We start from the raw sequence: 14,660 nt of genomic DNA, 5'->3' as shown, positions 1-14,660 counted from the left end.
GAACGCATCGAAAACTTGAATAGTTTAGGTTAGTTTCAAAATCTATCATTTTTAAAGTAGAACAAAAACACATAATATACATTTTTTAAATTATAATTATCCTCATAATGATTGAGCAATAGGTATTGATTTCCAATTAAAAAATAATTAGTAAAGATTCTTTGAAAAAATAAAAGTAAAAAAATCTTGTATATCGGGCAAATCTATGTATTTCGTATCTCGTGGTTTGGAAGTTCCACTTGGAAGATTGCCTCAAAATAACTCCGCCTAAACCCCGGAAGAACATCAGAGAGACGGATTATTCCCACCACCACACTCCAATTCGAAGAAGAGACGGCTGCCGGATACCTATTTAAATGGTAATGCCATCGATATCTGTCGCGAGGAGGATCAGCTAGCATAGCTGCCTCCTGCTCCTAGGGCCCGGGCTAACTAAGCGACACCTCCTCAACTTACACCGTGATAAAAAGGGTCTCGAGTTCAGCGCTTTATCTCTCAGGCAGCGGTAACAGGATATCACAAAGAGCCAAACACCATAAGGTATGAAGGATACCAGTTTCTCATACCTCTGTCAAAGCGGATCGACAAAGATGGCTGGGCTTCGTATGTTTCTGAGAGAAATCGAGAAGAAATAAGAAAAAAAGTACACCAATGAATATCAAAATCATTAGAAGAGGATGATGTATTGAGTGTTATTTTGAGAAAAATAAAAGTCAAAGATATAAAACCTTATTATAAAAACATAAAAAACTTGCATTATATTTAAAAATATAGTAAACATACAAAACCATTTTTGGGGTAAATGTTTGGTAAGCAAAACTGGAAGAAAAAAAAAAAAACGAAATACAGAGTCCTATCCATGGTTGGGGGTCAAAGTTTTTCATTTTGTGCGACCGTCACTCAATGAAAAAGTCAACACCCCAGGCCGGATTCGAACCGGCACCGCCAATAGACCTCAAAAATTGGTAAGCCTTTGTCTTAACCACTTAGGGGCGGCCCTAAAATAGTAATTATAACTGGCTTAAAGTTCATTAAAAACCTAAACAATTTCTATCCGAAACATCCGACTCATGAACTCCGAAAAATTCACACTACATCAACATGCTAAAAAAATTGAGATCTGTTTACATTGTCTGGGTGCCAGGTCACTTGCAGATCGCTGGAAACGAGCTAACAGACATTGCAACCAAACAAGTTCTTACTCTTCCAGGACAGGGTGCGGCTATTCTAATACCCCAAGAAGTAAGTCTTCCAATAAAAATGAAATACCGCTCATTTCATGTGGAATGAAAATACCCATAATATGATAAAACCCAAACAACCCACCCACAAAATTACACCAGAAAGGTATAACATCATAAATTAATAATTAAATTATGATTTAAAACTAATGTTGACGATTGAATTAGTTTCGGTTTTGAATAAGACATTCATAAACAAACAAAACAATAATCATAATAATAAATAAATTAATAATTTTAAAAAATTGTTTCTTAAATGTAACAAAGTTTAAATATATAAGGATAGTAAACAATTTGATAAATATAGTTCTAGACAAACACGAATTTAATTTTAACACATGAAGAAAACGTAGTTACGTGGAAAAAATATATTTTTATTAAAAATAAAAGAAGCTCGAAATAAATAATAGAATACCTCTTCAATTCAAAGATATTAACTATTTACCTCCAATAATAATACAGATTCTTTGTAGTTGGTCAAAATTATAGTCAAGTATAATTTGTTGAAACTTATCTTTTTCTTAGATGAACCTTCTGATAAAACAAATTTTAAGAAAGATATTGCAAAATAACCTTATTTAATATTAACTTTTAGTTTTATACTATTTCGTATGTTTTTGATTTGCAACTTTCATGTTTAGACTGTACGGTAAAATAAATAATAATACAACAGACTTCATTTAGAAAAAAAGTAATACATGGATTGATTTTTTTTTTTATTCAATTTTAGGCTTATAATTATTCTAAATCACTTTGTATTTACACTCTTCATGAATAGCCAAGATATTGCCGTATCAAGCCTCAATCCATCGTCATTTTAAAATGCATGAAGCATAATGCATAATGCATTTTAAATTAGCATAAAACTACAGCTATTTGAAATAAAAGAAAGGAATCCCTCTCTTATAAATACTAATGTAACTAGATGGTGAAGCCACTTATAAAGATATTATAATGTCATAATAGTGTTGTACTGTTGCAGGGAAGGAAGAGCGGAGGGCTGGAAGACAAAGGGCTAATAAAGGGAGGCAGCTGATAAACGATCTCGGGGACTAACCTAAATGGATATTGATGGAGGTTAGGACTGACCCTTCTCTCGTCTCTTATTGAATTTTTTTACAGGTAGCGTCTAGGGCATTCTCTACAAACCATATTATTCCCCAATTAATTACAGGTTTCGCTGGGAAAATCAGACTCGTGTAAACAGTCATTGCACCGTCCACAGGTTCGAATCCTTGTCGCTAAATGAAAGAAAAACTTTTCCTTTTTATACAACTTCTCGTTTAGCGGACTTTAGAACTTGGGGTTCCGGCAGATTGAGCCTTAAAACTTCCCATTTCGGTGACAGAATGAATTGAAAATAATTTAACTGAGAAATTCACCCAGCAAAGGAAAATCAACAGAAGGTGTTCTTTATCCTAAACTCCCGGAACTCCCAAAGCAACAATTTAACGAAGTTGCTCAGACGAGAGCCGTGAACCTCTCAGTTTATCATGCTTATAATATGATTTATAATATTAAGAAAGGATTAAAACTTTTTTTTTAATTTGCTTGCATAACTATACATTAAATGACTACTTAGGAAGTTCTTAGGGTAGGTGCTTTCTTACAGAGATGAGGTAGATCCACTAAAAACTATGAGCAACGTCCCTAACGGCAGAAGCTCTCCAGGCAGAGGATATCATATTTGAAATACGTCGACATTTTTTTTTTTAACTCTACTTGGTCATTTTGGATATACGTGGTTGATATCCTGACGCTAAACAACCGAAGGGTCAAGTCTTACATGGGACCTAAACTAAATAATAGCCAACCCGCCCAGGCCAGAATCGAACAAAGGTTGCCAAGATGACGCCTCGACTCCCTTATCTACAACGGCTTTCATCAAGTTTGTGCAAGAGGGAAAGTAAAATTCTCCATCCAGCCAGGAACATGTCAGTGGCAGCCCTGGGTGGATGCACCAATACGCTAAGGCGACAAAAAGAATATTGAGCTGGAAAAAGAAATGCTATTATCGTAAATTGGATTAACTGAATCATGATTCAGTGGTCCACTACAAATGAGGTCTAATATTTAAAAATAATATATTGGGAACAAAAAATTCTACTACGTACACATTCAACTGGTTTTAATATTTGAGTTCTCTAGAAAAACACTATGCAAAACTATGTTCAACAAAAACTATATTCAAACGAATTCATTTCAAGAATAGTGAAAAAAATAAATAAGAAAAACATCTAAATTAAATAATAGCACTAAAAGGATTTTAAAATTAGGAGGAAGATAGTCCGAGTGGCGTGCAATAAAGGCATCAAAATATGGAAAGAGAACTATTTATTGTTAACCAATTATTTGTCGTCTTTATTTCAATCTGACAGCCCTGCAAAATGGGGCGAAACGTTGGTTAACAATAAATAGCTTTATTTTACTATTTTTATACCTTTCTTGACAGTAACCCGGACTATCTTCCTACAATCTTAAACTATCTTCTTCCATATTTTAATATTAATTTTTAGGTGATTCTTTTGTTTGTATATATTTTAAGAGTTTTTTTTTTAATTTATTTTATTTTTTATTTTAGTATGTATGGGATCATTCATCACTATTACCTATTGCCCACAACTGTGTGGCAGATTGTAATATCTACCAATAAATAAATCTATCAAATCTTCAAAAAAAAAAAATTTTTTTATGTAACTACTGGTAACTTGACTCATAAGTATCAACTCATCAAAAATGCTCAACATCGAAATAAAATTGTTTAGTACTATTTTTTTACTATCACGAGAACCTGTTGAGAGTGTATTCAGCTACAACTTGATAAAGACTGAATTATTAATATTTCTAGCTGAAACTAACCCATAAATTTTTAAAAATGCATTTCAATTATAAACAAACAGAACAATACGGAATCAAACTAGCGAGGAAGTATTTATATCAACCAGAACCGCAAGATATTACGTGCCAATATTAAATTTCCTTTGCTATGGACAATTGTAAAATAGAGAAAGTAGATGGAAAATCCCCAGGTCAGTTCCCCAAACAGGCAAAGTGAATAGAAGATATGAAAATTCCCGGGGCAGACTAAATCCCTTACTGACCCTTTGACCTGAGGTTGTCAGGGATGATACATAGGCACCACGCTCAAGGGCTGAGGTGTAGATCTTCCTAGGGCCGATCCTATCTCCCGGCGATGTGATAAACCGCTCTTCTCTTTTACCTTTGACAGCGAATAATTACCATCAACTACCTTTCAGTATAGGGGTCCTGTTACCCATGTCAGGTTATTTTGAACAACATGAAGGGGGTGCAAAAGCAGGACCATTATTAATCGCCTGAAGTATGATGATAAATTGGTTCGGGAAAAATAAATCGGAATCAAAATATTACAATAATTAGATATTACATGTTTCAGAGCTAAGCTTCCTAACTGAAATTATGAATTAAGAATAAAAAAATCCTATGAAAGTATGTATTGTTTCTTAAGTTTCGATAATCCGTCTAGGTAAAAAGAGGTCATTGAAATTGTCGCTTGCATAGAGATTTGTTGATTATTACTGCATACATTTGTTGATTATCACTCCATACCAAAACCATGCAGTGTCAGATCTGAAGAGAATGACAATAACACATATCCAGTGCTGTTCGTTCTATGCCGCTGTGGAAGAACGATACCGAGTTTGTTTTAATACTCAAGATTTTGTTTATTTGTTTTAATACACTTCTGAACAGCATTAAATATTAATGTTAATATTGTTTAAATAAATTAAATTTTATTCAGTTTAGTCTCAAAACGTTTTTATCCCATTTAAAGTCCGATGTTTCGGCCAATTCGGCCATCCCCAAGGACAATCTATTAAAACAGCTTTTATTACACATATGATCTTCAACAATAACAATATTATTTATAAATTATGATACTTTAATACAATTTTAGAACCAATACATTTAAAAAAACTACTTCATGCAGGCTATTCTGCACTTTCCATTTCTATCAGTCCTCAAAAAAGCCCTACGAGACAGATATGAATATATTCTAAATAATGAGTTAAAGAACGTACCTTCATAGAGAATTTTTATTCCAGTTTTAAGATCTTACCTATGTACCGAACTAGGCTTCGATGTAATTAATTTCATCCTAACGTTTACAGATATTCTTGATAGAATTCTAAGGCACTTCCGATGACACATTGTTAGCATTACTAGAAAAATACAAGACTGTACATATGGTATAATTTATTATTTTCAATATTGAAACATAATAAGCGATCAAGATTAAAAAAAAAAATATTATAGCCCCTATTTTCAAAAAAATTGAGATGCATTTCATAATGTATAGAATCTAAAAATGGAATGAAAAATCTTTTTTCCAGACTAATGGCCCAATTTTTTTGAGTTGTGTCTCAAGCAGTCCTAAAAACTTAACATTACCTTTCAAACTTTAAATTGTTTATAGGATTAGAATAATGATTCCAAAATACTATTTTAATATTTATTAGCTACTAATATATTAAATATTTAATTTAAATATATTAGAAACTATTAGCATCACCGTTTTTTGAGGGTGTCAACATAAATTAGAGAAAGAAACTTATTTATAAAAATTTGCTTTCTTAACAGAATAATGTTGATATTAACTTATGATAAGTGACTCCTGTTTGAAGTTTAGGTAAATTTCTTTTAAATTAAGAAACATCAAATCAGGCAAAATTTTTAATTTGATCGGTTACAAAGTTTTACGACTTAACTATTATTAATCAATACGATTCATAATTATATCATAGAATCTTTTATCCTCCAGGAACAATACGATGAGCCAAAAATAAAAGGAAAAAATGGCCTCTTCAAAGTTGTTAAAGTTATCAAACTCCTTTTACTTTTAAAATAAAATAGATAAAAAAGAAATATTGACAATAAAAACAAATTGAATAACGCAGCATAACAAAGGAATCATAATCCATATCCAAGGATCATTATTTTATTTTGCCCTGAATCGATGATAATAATTTCAAGTTATAACTGAAGTCGTTAATCTATTCAATATACTGTCTGATTTATGTTTTTATTTAATGCTTTATTAAATTTTATACAACCTTGATTAAATATAAAAAATATTTAATTTCGTAAAACTACTGACACTTTCTTAATAGCTACAATACTATATAATGTTTTTTTTTTTTTGTACATGGTGAATCCTACAGTAGAAAAGAAGATAGCCACGGGATCTCCTCAAGTAAATCAGATAAAAATACCAGTCGTTAGACACTTTGCAAGCCATTGTCATGTAATACTAGTCTTTAATTTTTTTTTTCTCATTAAATTAAATTTATTAATTAATTTTTATTTAAATAGTAAAGTCTGTCACACTCATGGGAAATAAAGTATTTGGGCTGTAAGTACTCTATCATACAAAACATATGTCGCATGGAGATGTTAACAATGGAGTTTTGGCTCAATTGATAAATTCACGAAAGATATAGAAATAACAGCGCTTGGGTTACTTTTCTATAAAAAATAAGTGATTTGACTAAATTCCTTATCTATTTGAGTTAAAAAATGAAATTATGTTGTCAAGGTATTAAAAGTGTTTATTTAATAAACCATACGTTATCAAATATTGAGTATATAAAATAACAATATTTATTGAAACATAAGAAATAAGTATTTAAGCTGATATTTTTAAAAATAAAAAGCATTGTTTCAGTGAAATTTAAACGTGTTTATTGAATGTAATAAATAAATAATATTTTTTATTTGATTGATAATTGTTATTAAATATCTAAACAATATTATTTCATATTATATATATATATAAATAATTGACAGAATAATTTCAAATTATGAAGAAGATGGTCGGAGTTGCGGTAAAAAGAGGAACAAAATTAGTTATAATAAACAACAATTTATTTTCTGACGTTTCGCACCACTATTCATAGCTTCATCAGGACTGTTCAAGTCGATAGCTTTCTTTTACAATAAAAGAAAAAAGCTGTTTCTCTTTTAACCGAAACCCTGACTATCTTCTTCATAATATTGTTTCATCTTTTCACTAAAACAGTCAAGGGGTTTGATCAGTTCTTTGGGGAAATCACTCCACAGTCTTTTAACATCTTAGTAGATGATTTGATCAAATTTTCATTTTCATTATTTCCCTACGACGTATATTCATTACATAAAAAGAAAAGTTTTAATAATTGTTTATAGCACATTTAGTTGTTTTATTGGAGTAGTAGATTCTGAAAAAAAAAAAGGTTAGTGCGTGTTAAAATGAGTTCTACAATGGATACATCTGCAGTGGCCTACTTGAAGACAAAAGTATACACTACTTGGGTCATCTACATATTCCCATAGTATATTATCCTTAGAGAACTTTCGCATGGAATATAAGATAGTGAGAAAAATCAAGGGAAAAACTAAAACAAAAAAACAACATAATATAGGTTCTTAAGACTGACCCCTGAGAGCTACCGAATTTAATCTGGCTATTTAATTTTTTATTCGAGATAATGAAACTGTACAATTAACAGCCGAAGAGGAGCCAAACATGAAATACAGTCAACAAGAACAGTAAATGTACAATTAGGATAGGAGATAAGGGCAGGTAACAAGTAGAAGATGCCACGAGTCACGGAATGGTCGTAAATAACAATGACAGAGGCTATGTGAGGCCGATTATGGTAGCTCTCCAACTGTCTTACAACAAGGTCTGCTTCTTGGTCAACTTCAGCTGAGTGGACATTATCATTACAGTACAACTTCAATTAACCGGACGCTGATTAACCGTTGTTCTCACTAATCATCCAATTTAATAAAAAATATAAACAAGGACGACAGACAAAAGAAAGAAGATAAATGTTAAAATCACGAAAACGTGGAAAAATTATGCAATTTAAAAATTATGTAAGACGCTTATGTTGTAGCAAAAAAATAAAATAACTAAATTTTAACCAAAATAAATTTTCAATGTTTGAAATAAGTTTTTGTTTTCAAAAAATGCATAATAAAATCTGTAGATGAATATAGTGTATGTCTTAAAACAAAATTATTCTACAATTTAAATAATATTTCCCTTTGAAATATCTGCAGCTCTGATTAACCGATCAAAATATGACCCGGTCAGGAACCGAGTCCTTTAGAGGGTTGTTAACGAGATACTACTAGACGTATGCCTGTGTCGTTATTAAATAATAAGTTAAAAATATTTTTTTTTTATTTACGTTATTTTTTTCTGGAAAGAATCCTAACGTTATTTTTTAAAGAAATAATCCTTTTTATGACTTATTGTGTTTACTTAAAGTAAGCCCATTATCAAGTTCATTGTTCATCTAATATTATAATGCACAATCAAAGTTCTTAAATTATATAACAATTTAAATTAGTTATTAGTCATTAAAATGTAATTTATTATTTACAAAACTAATTTTTTAAATTACATATCAATAGACAAAAATTTTTAATATTTTTTTTTTATTGTATAATATTACACTTTATCTTATAATTACAGTCAACTGTAAGAGGGATCATAGTGCTCATTAACACCATATTTACAAATGTATAAATTAAATGAGAAAAATGATAAATACAAGTAAAACAATAATAAAAAATAAAATTAAACTTAGAATAAAGTAACATCTTTCCCAAAATTAAAATTTAAGATCAGGCCAAAAAATCAAATAATAATTATTTCTATTTTTTTCTGACATTAGTTACGGGATGTTCATAAGTGAACTGAAAATCTTTCATACTTTAAATTCTTTAATACTTCTATGCAGTACTGCTCATGAAATAAAATAAAAGTGAATGGGGAGTAGAAGTAAAAAAAAAAGTTTGAAAATTTCCTAACTTAAAAAGGCCAAATGTTGAAAGAAAAAAGAATATATATAACATAAAATTATGAATATATGTAAAACAAAAAAAATGTTTTATATAATTTTATTTTTGTATAAACTGGGTTTAAACCAAAGGGGTTGTTTTTTCGATCATTTTGATTGATAATTAATAATTTAAAAATTAACTCTATTTTAATTAACTTGTATAACATATCCGTAAATATATTTTTCAATCAGTAAATAGTGTTGATATAATAGGGCGTTGTCTGGGGTGGAATAAATGTTTCTGAGTTTAAATTCGTTTGCCCAGGTGACCAATGAAACTTCGGGCTTGTACTACCGCTAGTATAATGAATTCTAACGGTTTGATTGAAAGATTAGTTTTTAAATGCCTTACAGAACAGATATCAGTAGTCAGTAACTAGTTAAACTTTAAATGCGTTGAATGATAACTGGTGTGTCCCCGAGAATTTTCCTCATTAAACTGGCATTGTCCACATTCTATAAGCGAATTGGATGAAATAATATGGCTATTGATTATAATTACCTCTAATTACCCATAGAATTTTGCTATGCAATTTTCTATGGTGCTGTTGCTAATGATGAAATGATACAAACCTGTCTGTATATTTATTGATTATTTTTTTATTTGACTATCCTCACCTCAACAAGAAATACTTTTTGTTCACTTTTACTTCACATATTTAGGTAATTAACAACTCCGAAAAATATTAATCTACTTTCGTGAAGAAATTAGGACATACGGGGAGTTTTTATCGGAATTTCTCATACATCTGCTTCTATTTAATCTGGCTTTTCATCGTATATGCTCTTTTATATTCATATTCATTTCAACATTTAAATTTTTTTCTTTTTCTTTTTTTTATATTAATTTATTTTTTATCATGAATCAAACAACTTTGCGTCAAATTTTCTTAAATATATATATTTTTTTAAAATAAAATTATTGGTCCTAAATTGTTTATATTCTGATTCACAAAGCTGTGCCTTATCAATATATTCCTATAAACCTAGCCCGTATTTTGGAGGGAATTTGCATGGAAATATCATTAATTCCAACGAGTTCTCATTTCTTTGCCACATTTAATTTTCAAGGCTCCATTTTAAAGGGTCCGACATTAATTCTGCTCAGCTCAGAAAATTATTTTGGTTAGTCCTAAATTGAAGATGTAGGAAAGAGAAAAATAATTGGAAGAAACTGTCAAAAATAAAAATAAAACAATTTGAAGAATCTTTTCAGAGAATTAATCATATGTATGTCGCAGAGATTGATGAAAAAACAGAGTTGATCAAATCCCTAAGGTAGATGATCAATTCTCATTCAACTCCGTTAAATGATTTCCCTAAAGACAATTAGTGATTTGATCAAATCCCTGAACTATTTAAAATAAAATAATATTGTTTAGTATCAAAAGTATTTATTTAGTAAAATAAATATTAAATAACATTATTATAAATTAATTTCATCCATTAAAAATGTTTAAAATTTCATAAAACATATTCTTTTCTTTTTTTTTTAATATCAGCTCAAGTACCAATTTCTTTTGTTAATTATTTTTTATCAATAATGTGTGATTCAATAACTATTGTCTTATTACTTTTAATGATGCATGGTTTATTGCTTAAATACATTTAATTTCGCTAGAATATTATTTCATCTCTTCTCTAAAACACTCAAGGGATTTGATCAAATTCCTTACTTTCTTAAGGGAAATTATTCCAGAGTTGTTATTTCAACTTCTTCCCTGAATTGATTATCTACTTAAGGGATTTGATCTAATCTCTATTTCGGTCATTATCATTTTTTTATCATCATCATTTCATTTTGAAATTGAATTGACTCTATTTATTATGAACTTGAATAAAGATTAACATTTTATACTGAATTAAGTTTAGCCAACAATGTCCCATATGTTGCCGATTTGGCCAAAACCAGATACCATTCCTTCCATAATAAACTTCCCAACCACCCAAATCCACTTGTTTCTAACCTGGCTTCTCCTTCATTACCTAATAATCCTCTTAGGCGTCTGAAAAGAAGATGGCCTCGGGATCGTCTCCTCTAGAAATGGTATTGGAGTTCTACCAATGGGTAGATTCTCCTCATGTTTGTATCATGTCACATTGTCACCGACAGCAAATTTACTAGTTCTATATATTTTTTATACAGTAAATAATAATAAATAAATTAATAAAAAAAAAAGTTTAGCCAGATCTCTACCGAAAGTTCCCTGATGAAGAACTGAAACTCATGTCGAAACGTCGGCAGGAATAAATAATTTTTATTTATTTTTGCTTTTTGCTAACCGCCCCCAACCATGTTATTAACAGTTTATCTTAACATTAGGTTAATTATGAAAAAAAAATTCTTGGGATAACAATGCTCTTTATGATGATCGAAAAGTAGTAGGCCTTGTAGTCCAAGTCAAAGTTTTGTTGGGTGTGTTTTATTATATTTATACACTTCGATGTTTAACAGGAAAAGTTTTCATTGTTCGATCTAGATTATAGAAAATATTTCCCAATTAAGAACCTATTCTCTACCATTACTTCCCTTCCACACGGCATTGTGCCGTAATCATTTTATCCCCGGGAGAACAACCTCTGCGGAGGGAAGATGTGGGTTATTGTTTCTTCGCGAGAACACAAACACACCTAAAGGCCCCCTGAAACTCTGGTGGAACACAAAGAGATAACAAATTGATGAAACTTGGGCCGCCTGGAGAGCCGAGAAAAGGTTTAATAAGGCTGAGTGTCTGGAGGTTAGACAATATTGTTGGTAAAAGTTGGGAGGCCTGCACAGAGGTAGGTGGTCCTCCCCCCTTAATAAATGAGATAGGCTTTGGTAAAGTTGTGTTATGAAAGGTAATCCTGGCTGGGCAGATAAATCACTACTAGTAGCCGCAATAACCTCGTCCCATGACCTCTCGTAGACACTCAGATAATTGAACTCTATTTAAACCCATGTCATCTTTGTCTGATGTCATCTATTTTTTCTCTTACTATGATGAAGGTATATTTCAACTTGATAGTAATGAGAGTGATGTTTACTACTATAATGTTGAAATAAAGGATTCTATTTCAATAGTATTTCTATATTAAAATATAGACTCTCCGTAATCTGAACTTATTGCTGTAGAGAGTTAATGCAATTAGTGAAAAATTCAGATTTCAGAAAGTATAAGGAAAAATAGTATAAACAAATTCTACGTTATGAATGCACATAACTATTTTCATTTATTTAATTTTTTATACACATTTTATAGGAAAGGTTACAGTTTGAAGTTTTAAAAAATAATTATTTATAACACATATGAATCAGATTACCCGATATCGAAACTGGGTAAAAATTTCAACTTTATACTACGATACCTTGCCTATAGATCAGGAAGTTAAAAATATCCTTCAGGCATGTGCCTTTTTATTTGAAAACAAACATGATATTGCCGTCGGCGTTTTAAAAAAAAAAAAAAAAAGTAATTTTCTTTTTCGTCAGAACGGATTACTAGTGTTCGAATTACCATGATTACCCTGACTTTGGGATTGTATAGAAAAAATGATCAAAGCTTGCATAACTACGTAAGCGCCACAGGCATACAACGGATCCCACAACCCACCTCAATATGCCCTTCAGGTAAAGAAAGAACATTTATGTTTATTATGTATACATATTTCTATAATGTATTGGTTTTGTATGAAATAATAAAATTAATAGAAGGGTGAGGAAAAAAAAAGAATGTGAAATTTATATTTGTTATTACCACCTTGATAAATCCTAAAATACGAATTTTTATAGCAATAGAAAAATAATTTTTACAATAAAACTTAAGTAGTAAGTAGGTTAGAGAGGGAAACGCGTGTGATTCGCGCACCGCACAAGATTTTTTATGTTATTTAATTGAAGGTCAAATCGGCTTTCCTAGGCTTCTTAATAAATTGTCACAAATCCATTAATTATTGAACTCGATTTGAGCGTTGTCATCTTATTTGTCAGATGTTCTCTTTTTTTTCCATACCTTGTTGAAGGTATGTTTCAACTTTATAGCAATATATGATGTTTTATAATACGGTCTTGAAATGAAGCAATATATGTCTATTTGAATAGTATAATACATTAAAGTAAATTTTCTATTTTCATTTCTTCATGAGTATTTATTTGGGCTAGTATAAAAAAAAGGCCAAATCTTAAATATTAAAAAAATAAAATTAAATAAAAACTCCGTCTATGCATTTTTACTTTATGTTTTTAAATGTTCTAAATGTTGTAAATCATTCCATACTTATTTAGCTATGAAGAGCATTGAATATATCATATGCATTCAGGTTCTTTATATATTTTTTTAAATTATGGATTACCAACGGTCAATATTTCTATTCTCTTCTATAGTATAAGTACATACATCCTGTATAAACAAACATACTATTGTCGAAAGGAATTGGATTTTTATATATTAATAACGGAGTTATCTTTGTTAAGCGAAACGTTTTAGTATCCCATCCATATATTATTATTATTAAATGTTATTTTCTTTAATCTTTTAAAAGAAATGAATCCTTTTAATGAGAATTATACCCAGTTAATTTATTACACATTTTCCGGCTCTTTTCATTCAATTAGCAAATCAAGAATTAATTGTTTAATCTCTTTTAGCGAGAACATAATGCACTTTATCTTTCCATTATATAATTCCTATTGATTTATATCCTTTGTAAGCAAATAATAAATGTTTATTTATGCAAATAACTCATGTGTTGTTAATAGGTTATAGAAATATCTTTTCGATTCCTATTTCAGGAAATTACTTTATTTGAATCTATAAGTTGACTGATAAATTTTTTTGTTTATATATTTTTTTATACCACCCTAATATTTTTATTTAATATGAAATTAGAAATTATATCATTAATAGCTATGTAACTCTGCCATTTATTAATTCTATTTAATAAATAATACATTATTTTACTTTGATAACTGATTTTAAATTAATCTTAAATCACACACTAGCCTTAATAAAATAAATATGAAGCGTTGAGCAGCTCACATTTTGAAAATTCAGTATAAAACTCATTTTTAGGTAATAAAACTAATAAATTTTTAAGATCGGTCCCTTGATAACAGATATTTTATTAAATTCAATCCTTTTATTTATAAATGTCGTTTCATCCGTAAACTATGGACAACTATTATTCGATTAACTGAGAGAGCTACAATATTTTATATATACATATACTCTATGAAGTGTTAAATAGGTTTTTTACAAACAGAAACGTACCCTTAATCATTATCAGACTCAATCTTTAAAAAAAAAACAAAAAAACATATATGAATTTCGAAATTATTGACCCCGATGATAAAAATAATCTAATTCCCTAAAACTATAGTATTGTCTAAGGATTTACGGTTTTTTCATATTTTCCAATTGTATCTAAGATAATCAGTGATACACGGCTGCGAGACGTAGCTCGAAGCAATCCATCAGGACGTCTTAACACAACAATAAATGCCACTATAGTTGTCAAGAGACCATGTAGGAGGCCAAAAATCAGATGGGTAGAGAGAATCAACAAA

The 14,660-nt window shown here is 29.8% G+C and overlaps 1 protein-coding gene and 1 long non-coding RNA gene across 15 annotated transcripts in view; one reads left to right on the top strand and one right to left on the bottom strand.

Moving 5' to 3' along the window:
- Lar (tyrosine-protein phosphatase Lar) overlaps window positions 1-14,660 on the bottom strand; it is a 969,819-nt gene that overhangs the window by 539,849 nt on the left and 415,310 nt on the right. The gene's annotated exons all lie outside the window — the stretch shown is intronic.
- Window positions 1-14,660, top strand: part of LOC136795367 (uncharacterized) — a 188,476-nt gene that overhangs the window by 57,633 nt on the left and 116,183 nt on the right. For 2 of the 3 annotated variants that reach the window (XR_010842962.1, XR_010842961.1), the window contains exon 2: window positions 2,224-2,363. This is a non-coding gene — a long non-coding RNA (uncharacterized lncRNA). The remainder of the gene's footprint in view (window positions 1-2,223; window positions 2,364-14,660) is intronic. The other variant, XR_010842963.1, reaches the window with a different exon arrangement.

Source organism: Halyomorpha halys, unplaced genomic scaffold (genome assembly GCF_000696795.3).
Source record: "Halyomorpha halys isolate HHAL.00 unplaced genomic scaffold, Hhal_1.1 Scaffold438.1, whole genome shotgun sequence".
Classification (NCBI taxonomy): domain Eukaryota; kingdom Metazoa; phylum Arthropoda; class Insecta; order Hemiptera; family Pentatomidae; genus Halyomorpha; species Halyomorpha halys.
Note: the sequence above shows the minus strand (reverse complement) of the source record. Positions and strands in the feature narration are given on the sequence as shown.